The 19,697-nt window shown below is 43.5% G+C and overlaps 2 non-coding genes and 4 pseudogenes across 2 annotated transcripts; all 6 read left to right on the top strand.

Annotated features, from left to right (window-relative positions):
* The first annotated feature begins 1,427 nt into the window (after positions 1-1,427).
* Positions 1,428-1,618, top strand: LOC130346515 (U2 spliceosomal RNA). Its single transcript, XR_008884710.1, has one exon. It is a non-coding gene; the product is annotated as a U2 spliceosomal RNA (small nuclear RNA).
* A 2,075-nt stretch (positions 1,619-3,693) lies between these two features.
* On the top strand, positions 3,694-3,884 carry LOC130346550 (U2 spliceosomal RNA). The gene has a single exon (XR_008884741.1). It is a non-coding gene; the product is annotated as a U2 spliceosomal RNA (small nuclear RNA).
* Positions 3,885-5,952: 2,068 nt separating this feature from the next.
* Positions 5,953-6,085, top strand: LOC130346504 (U2 spliceosomal RNA; annotated as a pseudogene).
* A 5,026-nt stretch (positions 6,086-11,111) lies between these two features.
* Positions 11,112-11,319, top strand: LOC130346557 (U2 spliceosomal RNA; annotated as a pseudogene).
* A 2,083-nt stretch (positions 11,320-13,402) lies between these two features.
* Positions 13,403-13,535, top strand: LOC130346503 (U2 spliceosomal RNA; annotated as a pseudogene).
* Positions 13,536-18,561: 5,026 nt separating this feature from the next.
* LOC130346556 (U2 spliceosomal RNA) lies at positions 18,562-18,768 on the top strand (annotated as a pseudogene).
* Positions 18,769-19,697: the final 929 nt, after the last annotated feature.

Below are 19,697 nucleotides of genomic sequence, written 5' to 3'. Positions count from 1 at the left end.
CTGATGCATCAGAAGGTGCGAGGCCCTTGCTAAATTCTGTGCACAGACTTTGAGATCTATACTTTAGACTGTATCTAAACCTGCTCCAACATGGACTGACATTCTGGCCTACTTTCAGCCGATGCGACTTGTCTGTCGCTGAACAGTCGCTTTTTATGTATTCAGCACCTATGTATAATGTTGTAAAAATGCTCTAGAAGCTAAAGTCGCAGAAATGTCACACATATTTGGCCTGCAACTTTCTGTGCGACAAATTCAGACAGGAAAAATCAGTATAAATCCTTAGAAAATTATCCCCCAGTGTCTCCATCTGCTGGCGGTATTGAATAAGCATTGCTGCACTGATGGGGTATGCATTAGACGAAAAAAAAGAAGAAAAAGAAGAATAATACGCCCAGAAAAGAGGCGAAAAGGAGAAAAACGTAAAAAAACGTGAAAAAAAAGTAAGAGGAAGAGAAGGGAAAAAAAGGTGGAAATGGGTTTAAAAGTGATTTCGGCGGAGAAATATATATATATATATATATATATATATATATATATATATATATATATATCGCGCACACACACACATATATATAAACGTATTCTCCGTTGAGATATTGCAGCCGCTGCTGTGTCCAGGCCCAGGAGCCTTAGCACTGTGCTGTGATGTCACTCAATACCACTGACATCACTAGGTGTAAACAACATCTCTCCTTTGCTGTGTATGTGACTATGGAGCTGTTTGGTGATGTCGTCTATTATGGCCTTCATAGAAGCAACAGGAGATTGTTGCATCCATCTAGAACCCTCAGAACTACAGTGCTATGATGTCACTGACTTCCACAGGCCTTGCAGAGTGTAAACAACAACAACCCAGCTTTGTTGTGTATGTAACCATAGGGATTTGTGATGTCACCTAGAACCTTCACAGCAGCGACAGCTTTATGAGGAGCATCAGCACTGCTCTGCCTGAGCAGAACCATCACCGCCATAGGTTGTCAAATAACCCGGATTTAACCCACACAGGTAAGTCCAATGGGGTGCAGGCATGTCCTCTATGCTTACAGCTTCCCGTGGGTGTTGGTTTGATACCGTTTGGGGACAGCCAAGGAGGCATCTGCAGGCAACAAAGGTAGGTGTGTGCTTGTGTGTGTGTTTCCTATGCAGATCCTAAGCCCAGTGTCACATGCAAGTAGGAGGAGTAAGAAGGGTTCCTGGCAAATCCGGGTTATGGATTGCATTTAAAAAGGCCCCGTGGGAGTGCAATGGGCCCCTGTCTTGCTGCTTAGCAATAATGGTATGGGTTTAGGTTCTGCTGTGTGTACTGGTGGTTGACTGCCCCCCAGCCCAGAGTGTGCATGGAAAATTGTCTGGCAGCCTCCCTGACAGCAAGCAGTGATAGTGCCCATGAAGGGGACCTTGTTGGGCCCGCCCCTTTCACGGTTATCGCTTCTCGGCCTTTTGGCTAAGATCAAGTGTAGTATCTGTTCTTATCAGTTTAATATCTGATACGTCCCCTATCTGGGGACCATATATTAAATGGATTTTTGAGAACGGGGGCCGATTTCGAAGCTTGCTTCCGTCGCCCTATGCATTGACCCGATATGGCAGTATCTTCGGGTACAGTGCACCACCCCCTTACAGGGTTAAAAAGAAAGATTCCTACTTTCATTGCTACCTGCTTGCTGGCTAGCCAGCTAGCCAGCCCTGTGGGCCTTGCTGCTGCAGCCAAAAAACAAAAGGTGGTGCTACTGCTGCTTCTGCTTGTGTCTGGCCGCTGTTGGAGCGTCCAGGCACAGGACTTCTGCTGCTGCTGACTAAATGGCCTCCTTAATTGGATCATTTGAGTAGCCAGCACACCTGTGCAGGTAGGGCATGACATGATAGGCAGCTGCCTTGATAGCGGGTGGGTGCTGAATGTTCCTAATTGACAAAATAAGATTAATGCTTATGAAGAAATATAAAATCTCATCCCTTCCCCAATATCGCGCCACACCCCTACCCCTTAATTCCCTGGTTGAACTTGATGGACATATGTCTTTTTTCGACCGTACTAACTATGTAACTATGTAACATAACATGGGGGGGGGGGGTCTCCTGGCTGTTCACACAGGTGTGTCATTGCTGTACATTGACCATGCATTGCTTCTGTGGTATTGCAAAGGCAAAGACAAATGCTTCCAGCCATCCATTGCACTAATGGATTGGTCATCAGCTGGCTGTCTATGTCCCGCATCAATATAGACCAAAGTACAGAGGGTTAGGCTATGCTATTGTGCACCTCCCTGATGCATCAGAAGGTGCGAGGCCCTTGCTAAATTCTGTGCACAGACTTTGAGATCTATACTTTAGACTGTATCTAAACCTGCTCCAACATGGACTGACATTCTGGCCTACTTTCAGCCGATGCGACTTGTCTGTCGCTGAACAGTCGCTTTTTATGTATTCAGCACCTATGTATAATGTTGTAAAAATGCTCTAGAAGCTAAAGTCGCAGAAATGTCACACATATTTGGCCTGCAACTTTCTGTGCGACAAATTCAGACAGGAAAAATCAGTATAAATCCTTAGAAAATTATCCCCCAGTGTCTCCATCTGCTGGCGGTATTGAATAAGCATTGCTGCACTGATGGGGTATGCATTAGACGAAAAAAAAGAAGAAAAAGAAGAATAATACGCCCAGAAAAGAGGCGAAAAGGAGAAAAACGTAAAAAAACGTGAAAAAAAAGTAAGAGGAAGAGAAGGGAAAAAAAGGTGGAAATGGGTTTAAAAGTGATTTCGGCGGAGAAATATATATATATATATATATATATATATATATATATATATATATATATACGCGCACACACACACATATATATAAACGTATTCTCCGTTGAGATATTGCAGCCGCTGCTGTGTCCAGGCCCAGGAGCCTTAGCACTGTGCTGTGATGTCACTCAATACCACTGACATCACTAGGTGTAAACAACATCTCTCCTTTGCTGTGTATGTGACTATGGAGCTGTTTGGTGATGTCGTCTATTATGGCCTTCATAGAAGCAACAGGAGATTGTTGCATCCATCTAGAACCCTCAGAACTACAGTGCTATGATGTCACTGACTTCCACAGGCCTTGCAGAGTGTAAACAACAACAACCCAGCTTTGTTGTGTATGTAACCATAGGGATTTGTGATGTCACCTAGAACCTTCACAGCAGCGACAGCTTTATGAGGAGCATCAGCACTGCTCTGCCTGAGCAGAACCATCACCGCCATAGGTTGTCAAATAACCCGGATTTAACCCACACAGGTAAGTCCAATGGGGTGCAGGCATGTCCTCTATGCTTACAGCTTCCCGTGGGTGTTGGTTTGATACCGTTTGGGGACAGCCAAGGAGGCATCTGCAGGCAACAAAGGTAGGTGTGTGCTTGTGTGTGTGTTTCCTATGCAGATCCTAAGCCCAGTGTCACATGCAAGTAGGAGGAGTAAGAAGGGTTCCTGGCAAATCCGGGTTATGGATTGCATTTAAAAAGGCCCCGTGGGAGTGCAATGGGCCCCTGTCTTGCTGCTTAGCAATAATGGTATGGGTTTAGGTTCTGCTGTGTGTACTGGTGGTTGACTGCCCCCCAGCCCAGAGTGTGCATGGAAAATTGTCTGGCAGCCTCCCTGACAGCAAGCAGTGATAGTGCCCATGAAGGGGACCTTGTTGGGCCCGCCCCTTTCACGGTTATCGCTTCTCGGCCTTTTGGCTAAGATCAAGTGTAGTATCTGTTCTTATCAGTTTAATATCTGATACGTCCCCTATCTGGGGACCATATATTAAATGGATTTTTGAGAACGGGGGCCGATTTCGAAGCTTGCTTCCGTCGCCCTATGCATTGACCCGATATGGCAGTATCTTCGGGTACAGTGCACACCCCCCTTACAGGGTTAAAAAGAAAGATTCCTACTTTCATTGCTACCTGCTTGCTGGCTAGCCAGCTAGCCAGCCCTGTGGGCCTTGCTGCTGCAGCCAAAAAACAAAAGGTGGTGCTGCTGCTGCTGCTTCTGCTGCTTCTGCTTGTGTCTGGCCGCTGTTGGAGCGTCCAGGCACAGGACTTCTGCTGCTGCTGACTAAATGGCCTCCTTAATTGGATCATTTGAGTAGCCAGCACACCTGTGCAGGTAGGGCATGACATGATAGGCAGCTGCCTTGATAGCGGGTGGGTGCTGAATGTTCCTAATTGACAAAATAAGATTAATGCTTATGAAGAAATATAAAATCTCATCCCTTCCCCAATATCGCGCCACACCCCTACCCCTTAATTCCCTGGTTGAACTTGATGGACATATGTCTTTTTTCGACCGTACTAACTATGTAACTATGTAACATAACATGGGGGGGGGGGGGTCTCCTGGCTGTTCACACAGGTGTGTCATTGCTGTACATTGACCATGCATTGCTTCTGTGGTATTGCAAAGGCAAAGACAAATGCTTCCAGCCATCCATTGCACTAATGGATTGGTCATCAGCTGGCTGTCTATGTCCCGCATCAATATAGACCAAAGTACAGAGGGTTAGGCTATGCTATTGTGCACCTACCTGATGCATCAGAAGGTGCGAGGCCCTTGCTAAATTCTGTGCACAGACTTTGAGATCTATACTTTAGACTGTATCTAAACCTGCTCCAACATGGACTGACATTCTGGCCTACTTTCAGCCGATGCGACTTGTCTGTCGCTGAACAGTCGCTTTTTATGTATTCAGCACCTATGTATAATGTTGTAAAAATGCTCTAGAAGCTAAAGTCGCAGAAATGTCACACATATTTGGCCTGCAACTTTCTGTGCGACAAATTCAGACAGGAAAAATCAGTATAAATCCTTAGAAAATTATCCCCCAGTGTCTCCATCTGCTGGCGGTATTGAATAAGCATTGCTGCACTGATGGGGTATGCATTAGACGAAAAAAAAAAGAAGAAAAAGAAGAATAATACGCCCAGAAAAGAGGCGAAAAGGAGAAAAACGTAAAAAAACGTGAAAAAAAAGTAAGAGGAAGAGAAGGGAAAAAAAGGTGGAAATGGGTTTAAAAGTGATTTCGGCGGAGAAATATATATATATATATATATATATATACGCGCACACACACACATATATATAAACGTATTCTCCGTTGAGATATTGCAGCCGCTGCTGTGTCCAGGCCCAGGAGCCTTAGCACTGTGCTGTGATGTCACTCAATACCACTGACATCACTAGGTGTAAACAACATCTCTCCTTTGCTGTGTATGTGACTATGGAGCTGTTTGGTGATGTCGTCTATTATGGCCTTCATAGAAGCAACAGGAGATTGTTGCATCCATCTAGAACCCTCAGAACTACAGTGCTATGATGTCACTGACTTCCACAGGCCTTGCAGAGTGTAAACAACAACAACCCAGCTTTGTTGTGTATGTAACCATAGGGATTTGTGATGTCACCTAGAACCTTCACAGCAGCGACAGCTTTATGAGGAGCATCAGCACTGCTCTGCCTGAGCAGAACCATCACCGCCATAGGTTGTCAAATAACCCGGATTTAACCCACACAGGTAAGTCCAATGGGGTGCAGGCATGTCCTCTATGCTTACAGCTTCCCGTGGGTGTTGGTTTGATACCGTTTGGGGACAGCCAAGGAGGCATCTGCAGGCAACAAAGGTAGGTGTGTGCTTGTGTGTGTGTTTCCTATGCAGATCCTAAGCCCAGTGTCACATGCAAGTAGGAGGAGTAAGAAGGGTTCCTGGCAAATCCGGGTTATGGATTGCATTTAAAAAGGCCCCGTGGGAGTGCAATGGGCCCCTGTCTTGCTGCTTAGCAATAATGGTATGGGTTTAGGTTCTGCTGTGTGTACTGGTGGTTGACTGCCCCCCAGCCCAGAGTGTGCATGGAAAATTGTCTGGCAGCCTCCCTGACAGCAAGCAGTGATAGTGCCCATGAAGGGGACCTTGTTGGGCCCGCCCCTTTCACGGTTATCGCTTCTCGGCCTTTTGGCTAAGATCAAGTGTAGTAATACAGGAGATCTGGTCAGAAGGTACTCGGGTACCCCTCTCCTCGGCCTTGTGGGATCGCCCAGGTTTATTGCCTGGGCTTCACCCACTTGTTGCTATTGGGGAGAGGGCCTAGTCCCAGGGTAACGAGTAGCGATCGCCTCTCAAGACCTTCGGGTGGAGAGAGGTTAGAACCATGGATGATGATCCGGATCCAGGTTCTGTGCCGGCATACGCAAGGATCAAAAACACCGTGAGAGTCATTCTCACGGATGATACCAAAAGGGCGGACGATTTGAAATTCGTAGTAGAGGACGTGCTCGGAGGAGTTTTCGGAATACAGAAGGGCGAGATATTGGCAATCCAGGACTACCCGAAGCGTAAAATTTTTGATGTGACGTTCACACAAAATGGCATCCACAGAGATTTTGTTACCAGAGCTGCTGCGAGTAAAGACAAAAAGCTTCAGGGTGTCCGGATTATTGAGCACGTTCTAGACGATATTAAGCTGGTGGTAGTAAAGATGTATTCCCCTTTCGCCAACCTACACGATGTTGAGTTGTTTTTACAAGTCTATTTTAGTAAGGTTGAGTGCAGAGGAAAAATCATGAACAGCTGTGGCATCTGGACATCTAAGTGGAGATTTCAGGTTACATGCAAAAAAGATCACAGATTGCCAGGGGGAATACAACTACCACCAGCTCGTTTTAAAATAAATAATATGTGTGGCGACCTCTTTTATGCGGGGATGCCAAGCTACTGCAGGAAGTGTCACAGATATGGACACACAAAAGAAAACTGTGAAAGTACATGCAAAAAATGTGGTAGCACACAGCACGAGACAGAGAAATGCACAAGAGGAGGGAGGTGCAATTTCTGTCAACAATTCGGTCACCTTTTCTCCTCTTGTCCCCACAGACATAGGACGGAGCAGCAGTGGCAACCCTGGAGGCAGCAAGGACAGCAACCGGGACACCAGCCGAGGCAAGCAGAGCCAGTGATTACCCCCCCACAAGAGGTAAGCGGTGAGATGGAGAAGGAGAAAGACCCCCCTCAGGCAAAAGGAGGGGACCCTAAAGAGCAGAGGATGGCCAAAAAACGTGCAAGTGGTGGAAAAACTGGCCCCCAGGAGCATGCTGGGTTAAGAGAGGAGCGGACGGCGGCCGAATCCGCTCCTCAGCAACCTCTGGCTCAGGGTCCCCCTGAGAGCGATGATCCGGGTGGAGAGGTGAAGGTTAAAAGGCGGAGGGGCTCCAGAAGACTCTATTCGGAGGCGGTCCAGGGGGAGCCGATGGAAGTACCTGCGGATGCAGGGAACCCAAGTGACGTTCCTCCACAGGTCCCCATAGGGGATACCCCCCCTCCTCCCTGCCAGGAGGAGGTTTCAGGGGTGACCGTCTCTGAGGTACCAGAGACTGAACTAAGTGAACACCCGACCCCTATGGAGGGGCAAGAGGTGGAAGAACCCAATGAGTCTGGAGCCCTGATTGCCAGGATGCCCGAGAACAACTATGCCTCAATCATGATGGAGGAGGGGGGTCGGCTGAGTGATGGTGCCTCCTCTCCTGCTTCCTCTATGCGTACAGTTGAGTCAGATTTTGGGGGGTATGAGGCTTCGGAGGGGGAATCAGAGGTGTAAGACGTTTTCTTGTACATTCCCATGGCTGAGTTGTCCGGTCTGTCCTTGAACGTGAGAAGTGTGAGCGCCAGAGTAAGAAGGGTTGCCCTATTTAATTACTTGTCGGTTTTTGCTGCTTCCGTCCTTTTCCTGCAGGAATGTGGCATCCCGCACAGATTAAATTATAAAGAATATGAAGATGATTGGGTGCACGGTCCATCAGTCTGGTCTGGATCAAATGAGTCCAGATCAGCAGGGGTCGCCATACTTTTTAAAGGGAACGTTTTAATTGAGAGTTTTAACGAAATTTTACCAGGCAGAATTTTATTGGTCAGCGCTTTTATTAATGGTATTAAATGGCAGTTTTTAAATTTTTATGGTTCTCCTGATAAGAATGAAAGAATAAAAATGTTGGAGATTTTACCCCTTTTTATTAACAATTCTAGTCCTCTTGTTTTATCAGGTGATTTTAATTGTATTTTAAGGGGAGAACGCCGTTTTTCGAACGCAGTGAGTAGGAACTATGATAAGACGTCTTTTATGTTAAAAAACTTGATTTTAGATTTTAATCTCACTGATGTTTTTAAAAAATGTAATTTTAACGTACCAGAGGAAGACGGTGTTACCTGGAGCAATGCAAGCTGTAGCTCCAGGATAGATTTTATTTTTTGTTCTTATCAAGTACTGCCTTTTAACTGTGATCTTTTTACCAATGGTTTTTCTGACCATAAATTATTGTATTTTAAAGTTAAAAGTGATTTTAAAAGGAGAACTGGTAGGAATGCCTGGAAGTTAAACGTGTCCCTTTTAGAAGATCCGCAGGTTTTATCAGATTTTATCACCTTTTACAAGGAATGCAGACGAGTAAAAGACCCCAACACTCCCACCAGTATCTGGTGGGAAAAAATGAAACTAAAAATAAAAGAATTTTTTATCCGTGTTGGGGTTAGGAAAGCTAAAGAAAAACGTGAATTTTATAATATCCTAAATACTCGTCTGCAAACCCTGTACAAATTCAGAGCACATGGGATGGAGGTGGAGAAGGAGGTACATGATCTTAAAAAAGAAATAACTAAGTGCCTGGAGCAGAAAGGAAAAGAAATTATCTTTAGGTCTCGAATACAGCATCTTGAGGAAAACGAGACCTGCTCCAGGTATTTTTTTAAGAAAATACATGAAAATAGAAGGTTAATAGAAAACATTGAAGGAGTGAATGATGTACAGGGTATTTTAAAAAAGGTGCAAGAGTTTTATGCGGATCTTTTTAATGTAAAACACATTGATGAATGTTTTATGAATGACTCGTTAAAGGAGATCACCAATTTTTTAGATCCTGTCTCACAGTCTTTTTTATTGCAGAATATTTCAGAGCAGGAGATTTTAGAGACCGTCAAGAGTTTTAAAACAGGTAAAGTGCCTGGGCCGGATGGTATACCCATTGAATTTTATGTTACTTTTTATGGTATTTTAAAAGAAGATTTGTTCTCCCTTTTTACGGAAGTCTTTAAGTCTAAAATCCTCCCAGGCTCATGGAAGAAGGGTGATGTCTCCCTGCTATTCAAAAAGGGAGACCGGTCGGAACTCAAAAACTGGAGACCAATCACCCTTCTGAACTGCGACTATAAAATAATGGCGAAACTGTGTGCTAACCGCTTAAAGAACGTAATCCATAAAATAATTCATACAAACCAAGTCTGTGGGGTGCCTGGGAGGAGTTTATGGGAGAACCTAAACCTTTTAAAGGATGTAATTAGCGACACCAAATTAAGAAAAGGAAAGCTGGCGGTTTTATCCATAGATTTTGAAAAAGCTTTCGACAGGGTGTCACATTTTTATCTTTTTAAGGTTTTAGAGAAAATGGGTATACCTGATGGCTTTTTATTGTCTCTTAGAGCTTTTTATGATAACTGTACTAGTAAAATTTTAGTAAATGGTTTTAAGACACAGGGCGTGATTTTAAATTCCGGAGTGAAGCAGGGGTGTCCCTTGTCCCCACTACTCTTCATTTGCGCAATAGAGCCTCTTTTATGTACAATACGAAAGGATAAGCAGATCCATGGAGTCCCCCTGCCAGGAGGAGGGGGACTAGAGGCGAAGGTAGTGGGGTACATGGACGATGTTGCGGTGTTTTGCAGGGACACCCCATCGCTTCAGAAGACGCTAAAACAGATTCAATATTTTAATTGTGCCTCCGGTTTTAAAGTCAATTTTAACAAAAGTAACATTTTAAACATAGGCGGAATGCCTTTGTATGATGTGCCCGTCCCTGTGTCTGAGTCGGTGCAGATTTTAGGTGTCTCCTTTGACGAGTCTAATAATGGTTTTAATAGCTGGGACTTGGTGGCTCAAAAAATAAATAAGAAAATATGTATGTGGAACATGCGAGAACTTACAATGGAAGGGAAGGTTTTAATTACAAAAATGGTGCTTTTACCTATTTTATTGTATTTAAGTCTGGTTTTCCCACCCCCCGAAATGGTTCTAAAGAAAATAACAAAAGCTTGTTTTACTTTCTTTTGGAGTTCTAAGAGCGAAAAATTAAAGAGACAAATTGTGATAAAACCGAACTCCAGGGGCGGTAAGGATTTTCCAGATTTTAAAGCTTTCCTTTTAATAAAGTTTTTTAGCATGTGTTTTACTACTGTTTTTAAAGATAGCTACTGGTCTTATTTTGTTCGTTTTAATACTGGTTATTTTATGCGGAGGAACGGCTGGTTTTCTACAGTTTTAAGTTGCCCTTATTCTTTGAATTTACCCCCTCAATACATGATTTTAGGAAAAATTTTAAACTTATATAATTTTAAAGGTAAAAGTGTTCAGGATCTGTGCAATAGCAAAAAACTACTAAAGGAAATAAAAGAAACCAGTACCGTGACTCCCATCAAAAATTTTAACGAACAGAAGTGTATACAGATTTGGAAGATGTTGAGTATTAATTATCTTTTTAATTCACAGAAGGACCTGGCCTGGAGCTGCGCACACGAGTGTCTTCCATGCCGGGCATTCCAGCACCGAAGAGGATTATCCAACTCTGCAACCTGCCCGAGGGAGGGATGCCGACAAGAGGAGACCGTGCACCATCTAATATGGACTTGTTTTTACTCGCAGAAAATATGGACAAAGATACTCCCTCTGGTAAAAAGGATAACTGGACTAAAAGACTTAAATATTGCAGTGGTTTTTTATGGTTGCCTGGAATGCCCAACACGGACTCAAGAGACTATTGCATGGAAGATCATAAACTGTGTGAAGGCAGCTCTGTGGAAGGCCAGGAATATTTTATTGTTCAAGCATGAGGTTTTATCTGTGAAGGACATTTTATCTATCTGTTTTTATGAAATGTACCAGTACTATCTTTTAGACAAGAAGAGATTTCCGCTTTTATCTAGAAAATGGTTTTTAAAAGAATGGAATTCTATCTTGTAAAGCCACCAAGTGCCCATTTTATGTTTTAATATGTTGTAAATATGTTATTTATATGTAACTGTATTTATTGACATATTTGCACAACTTTGTTAACATTATTTAATTTTTAATAAAGTTGCCCCCGTAAGGGTAGTCAAGTTAAAAAAAAAAAAAATCTGTTCTTATCAGTTTAATATCTGATACGTCCCCTATCTGGGGACCATATATTAAATGGATTTTTGAGAACGGGGGCCGATTTCGAAGCTTGCTTCCGTCGCCCTATGCATTGACCCGATATGGCAGTATCTTCGGGTACAGTGCACCACCCCCTTACAGGGTTAAAAAGAAAGATTCCTACTTTCATTGCTACCTGCTTGCTGGCTAGCCAGCTAGCCAGCCCTGTGGGCCTTGCTGCTGCAGCCAAAAAACAAAAGGTGGTGCTGCTGCTGCTGCTTCTGCTGCTTCTGCTTGTGTCTGGCCGCTGTTGGAGCGTCCAGGCACAGGACTTCTGCTGCTGCTGACTAAATGGCCTCCTTAATTGGATCATTTGAGTAGCCAGCACACCTGTGCAGGTAGGGCATGACATGATAGGCAGCTGCCTTGATAGCGGGTGGGTGCTGAATGTTCCTAATTGACAAAATAAGATTAATGCTTATGAAGAAATATAAAATCTCATCCCTTCCCCAATATCGCGCCACACCCCTACCCCTTAATTCCCTGGTTGAACTTGATGGACATATGTCTTTTTTCGACCGTACTAACTATGTAACTATGTAACATAACATGGGGGGGGGGGGTCTCCTGGCTGTTCACACAGGTGTGTCATTGCTGTACATTGACCATGCATTGCTTCTGTGGTATTGCAAAGGCAAAGACAAATGCTTCCAGCCATCCATTGCACTAACGGATTGGTCATCAGCTGGCTGTCTATGTCCCGCATCAATATAGACCAAAGTACAGAGGGTTAGGCTATGCTATTGTGCACCTACCTGATGCATCAGAAGGTGCGAGGCCCTTGCTAAATTCTGTGCACAGACTTTGAGATCTATACTTTAGACTGTATCTAAACCTGCTCCAACATGGACTGACATTCTGGCCTACTTTCAGCCGATGCGACTTGTCTGTCGCTGAACAGTCGCTTTTTATGTATTCAGCACCTATGTATAATGTTGTAAAAATGCTCTAGAAGCTAAAGTCGCAGAAATGTCACACATATTTGGCCTGCAACTTTCTGTGCGACAAATTCAGACAGGAAAAATCAGTATAAATCCTTAGAAAATTATCCCCCAGTGTCTCCATCTGCTGGCGGTATTGAATAAGCATTGCTGCACTGATGGGGTATGCATTAGACGAAAAAAAAGAAGAAAAAGAAGAATAATACGCCCAGAAAAGAGGCGAAAAGGAGAAAAACGTAAAAAAACGTGAAAAAAAAGTAAGAGGAAGAGAAGGGAAAAAAAGGTGGAAATGGGTTTAAAAGTGATTTCGGCGGAGAAATATATATATATATATATATATATATATATATATATATATATATACGCGCACACACACACATATATATAAACGTATTCTCCGTTGAGATATTGCAGCCGCTGCTGTGTCCAGGCCCAGGAGCCTTAGCACTGTGCTGTGATGTCACTCAATACCACTGACATCACTAGGTGTAAACAACATCTCTCCTTTGCTGTGTATGTGACTATGGAGCTGTTTGGTGATGTCGTCTATTATGGCCTTCATAGAAGCAACAGGAGATTGTTGCATCCATCTAGAACCCTCAGAACTACAGTGCTATGATGTCACTGACTTCCACAGGCCTTGCAGAGTGTAAACAACAACAACCCAGCTTTGTTGTGTATGTAACCATAGGGATTTGTGATGTCACCTAGAACCTTCACAGCAGCGACAGCTTTATGAGGAGCATCAGCACTGCTCTGCCTGAGCAGAACCATCACCGCCATAGGTTGTCAAATAACCCGGATTTAACCCACACAGGTAAGTCCAATGGGGTGCAGGCATGTCCTCTATGCTTACAGCTTCCCGTGGGTGTTGGTTTGATACCGTTTGGGGACAGCCAAGGAGGCATCTGCAGGCAACAAAGGTAGGTGTGTGCTTGTGTGTGTGTTTCCTATGCAGATCCTAAGCCCAGTGTCACATGCAAGTAGGAGGAGTAAGAAGGGTTCCTGGCAAATCCGGGTTATGGATTGCATTTAAAAAGGCCCCGTGGGAGTGCAATGGGCCCCTGTCTTGCTGCTTAGCAATAATGGTATGGGTTTAGGTTCTGCTGTGTGTACTGGTGGTTGACTGCCCCCCAGCCCAGAGTGTGCATGGAAAATTGTCTGGCAGCCTCCCTGACAGCAAGCAGTGATAGTGCCCATGAAGGGGACCTTGTTGGGCCCGCCCCTTTCACGGTTATCGCTTCTCGGCCTTTTGGCTAAGATCAAGTGTAGTAATACAGGAGATCTGGTCGGAAGGTACTCGGGTACCCCTCTCCTCGGCCTTGTGGGATCGCCCAGGTTTATTGCCTGGGCTTCACCCACTTGTTGCTATTGGGGAGAGGGCCTAGTCCCAGGGTAACGAGTAGCGATCGCCTCTCAAGACCTTCGGGTGGAGAGAGGTTAGAACCATGGATGATGATCCGGATCCAGGTTCTGTGCCGGCATACGCAAGGATCAAAAACACCGTGAGAATCATTCTCACGGATGATACCAAAAGGGCGGACGATTTGAAATTCGTAGTAGAGGACGTGCTCGGAGGAGTTTTCGGAATACAGAAGGGCGAAATATTGGCAATCCAGGACTACCCGAAGCGTAAAATTTTTGATGTGACGTTCACACAAAATGGCATCCACAGAGATTTTGTTACCAGAGCTGCTGCGAGTAAAGACAAAAAGCTTCAGGGTGTCCGGATTATTGAGCACGTTCTAGACGATATTAAGCTGGTGGTAGTAAAGATGTATTCCCCTTTCGCCAACCTACACGATGTTGAGTTGTTTTTACAAGTCTATTTTAGTAAGGTTGAGTGCAGAGGAAAAATCATGAACAGCTGTGGCATCTGGACATCTAAGTGGAGATTTCAGGTTACATGCAAAAAAGATGACAGATTGCCAGGGGGAATACAACTACCACCAGCTCGTTTTAAAATAAATAATATGTGTGGCGACCTCTTTTTTGCGGGGATGCCAAGCTACTGCAGGAAGTGTCACAGATATGGACACACAAAAGAAAACTGTGAAAGTACATGCAAAAAATGTGGTAGCACACAGCACGAGACAGAGAAATGCACAAGAGGAGGGAGGTGCAATTTCTGTCAACAATTCGGTCACCTTTTCTCCTCTTGTCCCCACAGACATAGGACGGAGCAGCAGTGGCAACCCTGGAGGCAGCAAGGACAGCAACCGGGACACCAGCCGAGGCAAGCAGAGCCAGTGATTACCCCCCCACAAGAGGTAAGCAGTGAGATGGAGAAGGAGAAAGACCCCCCTCAGGCAAAAGGAGGGGACCCTAAAGAGCAGAGGATGGCCAAAAAACGTGCAAGTGGTGGAAAAACTGGCCCCCAGGAGCATGCTGGGTTAAGAGAGGAGCGGACGGCGGCCGAATCCGCTCCTCAGCAACCTCTGGCTCAGGGTCCCCCTGAGAGCGATGATCCGGGTGGAGAGGTGAAGGTTAAAAGGCGGAGGGGCTCCAGAAGACTCTATTCGGAGGCGGTCCAGGGGGAGCCGATGGAAGTACCTGCGGATGCAGGGAACCCAAGTGACGTTCCTCCACAGGTCCCCATAGGGGATACCCCCCCTCCTCCCTGCCAGGAGGAGGTTTCAGGGGTGACCGTCTCTGAGGTACCAGAGACGGAACTAAGTGAACACCCGACCCCTATGGAGGGGCAAGAGGTGGAAGAACCCAATGAGTCTGGAGCCCTGATTGCCAGGATGCCCGAGAACAACTATGCCTCAATCATGATGGAGGAGGGGGGTCGGCTGAGTGATGGTGCCTCCTCTCCTGCTTCCTCTATGCGTACAGTTGAGTCAGATTTTGGGGGGTATGAGGCTTCGGAGGGGGAATCAGAGGTGTAAGACGTTTTCTTGTACATTCCCATGGCTGAGTTGTCCGGTCTGTCCTTGAACGTGAGAAGTGTGAGCGCCAGAGTAAGAAGGGTTGCCCTATTTAATTACTTGTCGGTTTTTGCTGCTTCCGTCCTTTTCCTGCAGGAATGTGGCATCCCGCACAGATTAAATTATAAAGAATATGAAGATGATTGGGTGCACGGTCCATCAGTCTGGTCTGGATCAAATGAGTCCAGATCAGCAGGGGTCGCCATACTTTTTAAAGGGAACGTTTTAATTGAGAGTTTTAACGAAATTTTACCAGGCAGAATTTTATTGGTCAACGCTTTTATTAATGGTATTAAATGGCAGTTTTTAAATTTTTATGGTTCTCCTGATAAGAATGAAAGAATAAAAATGTTGGAGATTTTACCCCTTTTTATTAACAATTCTAGTCCTCTTGTTTTATCAGGTGATTTTAATTGTATTTTAAGGGGAGAACGCCGTTTTTCGAACGCAGTGAGTAGGAACTATGATAAGACGTCTTTTATGTTAAAAAACTTGATTTTAGATTTTAATCTCACTGATGTTTTTAAAAAATGTAATTTTAACGTACCAGAGGAAGACGGTGTTACCTGGAGCAATGCAAGCTGTAGCTCCAGGATAGATTTTATTTTTTGTTCTTATCAAGTACTGCCTTTTAACTGTGATCTTTTTACCAATGTTTTTTCTGACCATAAATTATTGTATTTTAAAGTTAAAAGTGATTTTAAAAAGAGATCTGGTAGGAATGCCTGGAAGTTAAACGTGTCCCTTTTAGAAGATCCGCAGGTTTTATCAGATTTTATCACCTTTTACAAGGAATGCAGACGAGTAAAAGACCCCAACACTCCCACCAGTATCTGGTGGGAAAAAATGAAACTAAAAATAAAAGAATTTTTTATCCGTGTTGGGGTTAGGAAAGCTAAAGAAAAACGTGAATTTTATAATATCCTAAATACTCGTCTGCAAACCCTGTACAAATTCAGAGCACATGGGATGGAGGTGGAGAAGGAGGTACATGATCTTAAAAAAGAAATAACTAAGTGCCTGGAGCAGAAAGGAAAAGAAATTATCTTTAGGTCTCGAATACAGCATCTTGAGGAAAACGAGACCTGCTCCAGGTATTTTTTTAAGAAAATACATGAAAATAGAAGGTTAATAGAAAACATTGAAGGAGTGAATGATGTACAGGGTATTTTAAAAAAGGTGCAAGAGTTTTATGCGGATCTTTTTAATGTAAAACACATTGATGAATGTTTTATGAATGACTCGTTAAAGGAGATCACCAATTTTTTAGATCCTGTCTCACAGTCTTTTTTATTGCAGAATATTTCAGAGCAGGAGATTTTAGAGACCGTCAAGAGTTTTAAAACAGGTAAAGTGCCTGGGCCGGATGGTATACCCATTGAATTTTATGTTACTTTTTATGGTATTTTAAAAGAAGATTTGTTCTCCCTTTTTACGGAAGTCTTTAAGTCTAAAATCCTCCCAGGCTCATGGAAGAAGGGTGATGTCTCCCTGCTATTCAAAAAGGGAGACCGGTCGGAACTCAAAAACTGGAGACCAATCACCCTTCTGAACTGCGACTATAAAATAATGGCGAAACTGTGTGCTAACCGCTTAAAGAACGTAATCCATAAAATAATTCATACAAACCAAGTCTGTGGGGTGCCTGGGAGGAGTTTATGGGAGAACCTAAACCTTTTAAAGGATGTAATTAGCGACACCAAATTAAGAAAAGGAAAGCTGGCGGTTTTATCCATAGATTTTGAAAAAGCTTTCGACAGGGTGTCACATTTTTATCTTTTTAAGGTTTTAGAGAAAATGGGTATACCTGATGGCTTTTTATTGTCTCTTAGAGCTTTTTATGATAACTGTACTAGTAAAATTTTAGTAAATGGTTTTAAGACACAGGGCGTGATTTTAAATTCCGGAGTGAAGCAGGGGTGTCCCTTGTCCCCACTACTCTTCATTTGCGCAATAGAGCCTCTTTTATGTACAATACGAAAGGATAAGCAGATCCATGGAGTCCCCCTGCCAGGAGGAGGGGGACTAGAGGCGAAGGTAGTGGGGTACATGGACGATGTTGCGGTGTTTTGCAGGGACACCCCATCGCTTCAGAAGACGCTAAAACAGATTCAATATTTTAATTGTGCCTCCGGTTTTAAAGTCAATTTTAACAAAAGTAACATTTTAAACATAGGCGGAATGCCTTTGTATGATGTGCCCGTCCCTGTGTCTGAGTCGGTGCAGATTTTAGGTGTCTCCTTTGACGAGTCTAATAATGGTTTTAATAGCTGGGACTTGGTGGCTCAAAAAATAAATAAGAAAATATGTATGTGGAACATGCGAGAACTTACAATGGAAGGGAAGGTTTTAATTACAAAAATGGTGCTTTTACCTATTTTATTGTATTTAAGTCTGGTTTTCCCACCCCCCGAAATGGTTCTAAAGAAAATAACAAAAGCTTGTTTTACTTTCTTTTGGAGTTCTAAGAGCGAAAAATTAAAGAGACAAATTGTGATAAAACCGAACTCCAGGGGCGGTAAGGATTTTCCAGATTTTAAAGCTTTCCTTTTAATAAAGTTTTTTAGCATGTGTTTTACTACTGTTTTTAAAGATAGCTACTGGTCTTATTTTGTTCGTTTTAATACTGGTTATTTTATGCGGAGGAACGGCTGGTTTTCTACAGTTTTAAGTTGCCCTTATTCTTTGAATTTACCCCCTCAATACATGATTTTAGGAAAAATTTTAAACTTATATAATTTTAAAGGTAAAAGTGTTCAGGATCTGTGCAATAGCAAAAAACTACTAAAGGAAATAAAAGAAACCAGTACCGTGACTCCCATCAAAAATTTTAACGAACAGAAGTGTATACAGATTTGGAAGATGTTGAGTATTAATTATCTTTTTAATTCACAGAAGGACCTGGCCTGGAGCTGCGCACACGAGTGTCTTCCATGCCGGGCATTCCAGCACCGAAGAGGATTATCCAACTCTGCAACCTGCCCGAGGGAGGGATGCCGACAAGAGGAGACCGTGCACCATCTAATATGGACTTGTTTTTACTCGCAGAAAATATGGACAAAGATACTCCCTCTGGTAAAAAGGATAACTGGACTAAAAGACTTAAATATTGCAGTGGTTTTTTATGGTTGCCTGGAATGCCCAACACGGACTCAAGAGACTATTGCATGGAAGATCATAAACTGTGTGAAGGCAGCTCTGTGGAAGGCCAGGAATATTTTATTGTTCAAGCATGAGGTTTTATCTGTGAAGGACATTTTATCTATCTGTTTTTATGAAATATACCAGTACTATCTTTTAGACAAGAAGAGATTTCCGCTTTTATCTAGAAAATGGTTTTTAAAAGAATGGAATTCTATCTTGTAAAGCCACCAAGTGCCCATTTTATGTTTTAATATGTTGTAAATATGTTATTTATATGTAACTGTATTTATTGACATATTTGCACAACTTTGTTAACATTATTTAATTTTTAATAAAGTTGCCCCCGTAAGGGTAGTCAAGTTAAAAAAAAAAAAATCTGTTCTTATCAGTTTAATATCTGATACGTCCCCTATCTGGGGACCATATATTAAATGGATTTTTGAGAACGGGGGCCGATTTCGAAGCTTGCTTCCGTCGCCCTATGCATTGACCCGATATGGCAGTATCTTCGGGTACAGTGCACCACCCCCTTATAGGGTTAAAAAGAAAGATTCCTACTTTCATTGCTACCTGCTTGCTGGCTAGCCAGCTAGCCAGCCCTGTGGGCCTTGCTGCTGCAGCCAAAAAACAAAAGGTGGTGCTGCTGCTGCTGCTTCTGCTGCTTCTGCTTGTGTCTGGCCGCTGTTGGAGCGTCCAGGCACAGGACTTCTGCTGCTGCTGACTAAATGGCCTCCTTAATTGGATCATTTGAGTAGCCAGCACACCTGTGCAGGTAGGGCATGACATGATAGGCAGCTGCCTTGATAGCGGGTGGGTGCTGAATGTTCCTAATTGACAAAATAAGATTAATGCTTATGAAGAAATATAAAATCTCATCCCTTCCCCAATATCGCGCCACACCCCTACCCCTTAATTCCCTGGTTGAACTTGATGGACATATGTCTTTTTTCGACCGTACTAACTATGTAACTATGTAACATAACATGGGGGGGGGGGTCTCCTGGCTGTTCACACAGGTGTGTCATTGCTGTACATTGACCATGCATTGCTTCTGTGGTATTGCAAAGGCAAAGACAAATGCTTCCAGCCATCCATTGCACTAATGGATTGGTCATCAGCTGGCTGTCTATGTCCCGCATCAATATAGACCAAAGTACAGAGGGTTAGGCTATGCTATTGTGCACCTACCTGATGCATCAGAAGGTGCGAGGCCCTTGCTAAATTCTGTGCACAGACTTTGAGATCTATACTTTAGACTGTATCTAAACCTGCTCCAACATGGACTGACATTCTGGCCTACTTTCAGCCGATGCGACTTGTCTGTCGCTGAACAGTCGCTTTTTATGTATTCAGCACCTATGTATAATGTTGTAAAAATGCTCTAGAAGCTAAAGTCGCAGAAATGTCACACATATTTGGCCTGCAACTTTCTGTGCGACAAATTCAGACAGGAAAAA

The sequence above is a fragment of the Hyla sarda genome, unplaced genomic scaffold (genome assembly GCF_029499605.1).
Source record: "Hyla sarda isolate aHylSar1 unplaced genomic scaffold, aHylSar1.hap1 scaffold_793, whole genome shotgun sequence".
Taxonomy (NCBI): Eukaryota; Metazoa; Chordata; class Amphibia; order Anura; family Hylidae; genus Hyla; species Hyla sarda.
The sequence above is the reverse complement of the archived record's forward strand: the minus strand, read 5'-3'. Positions and strand labels throughout refer to the sequence as shown.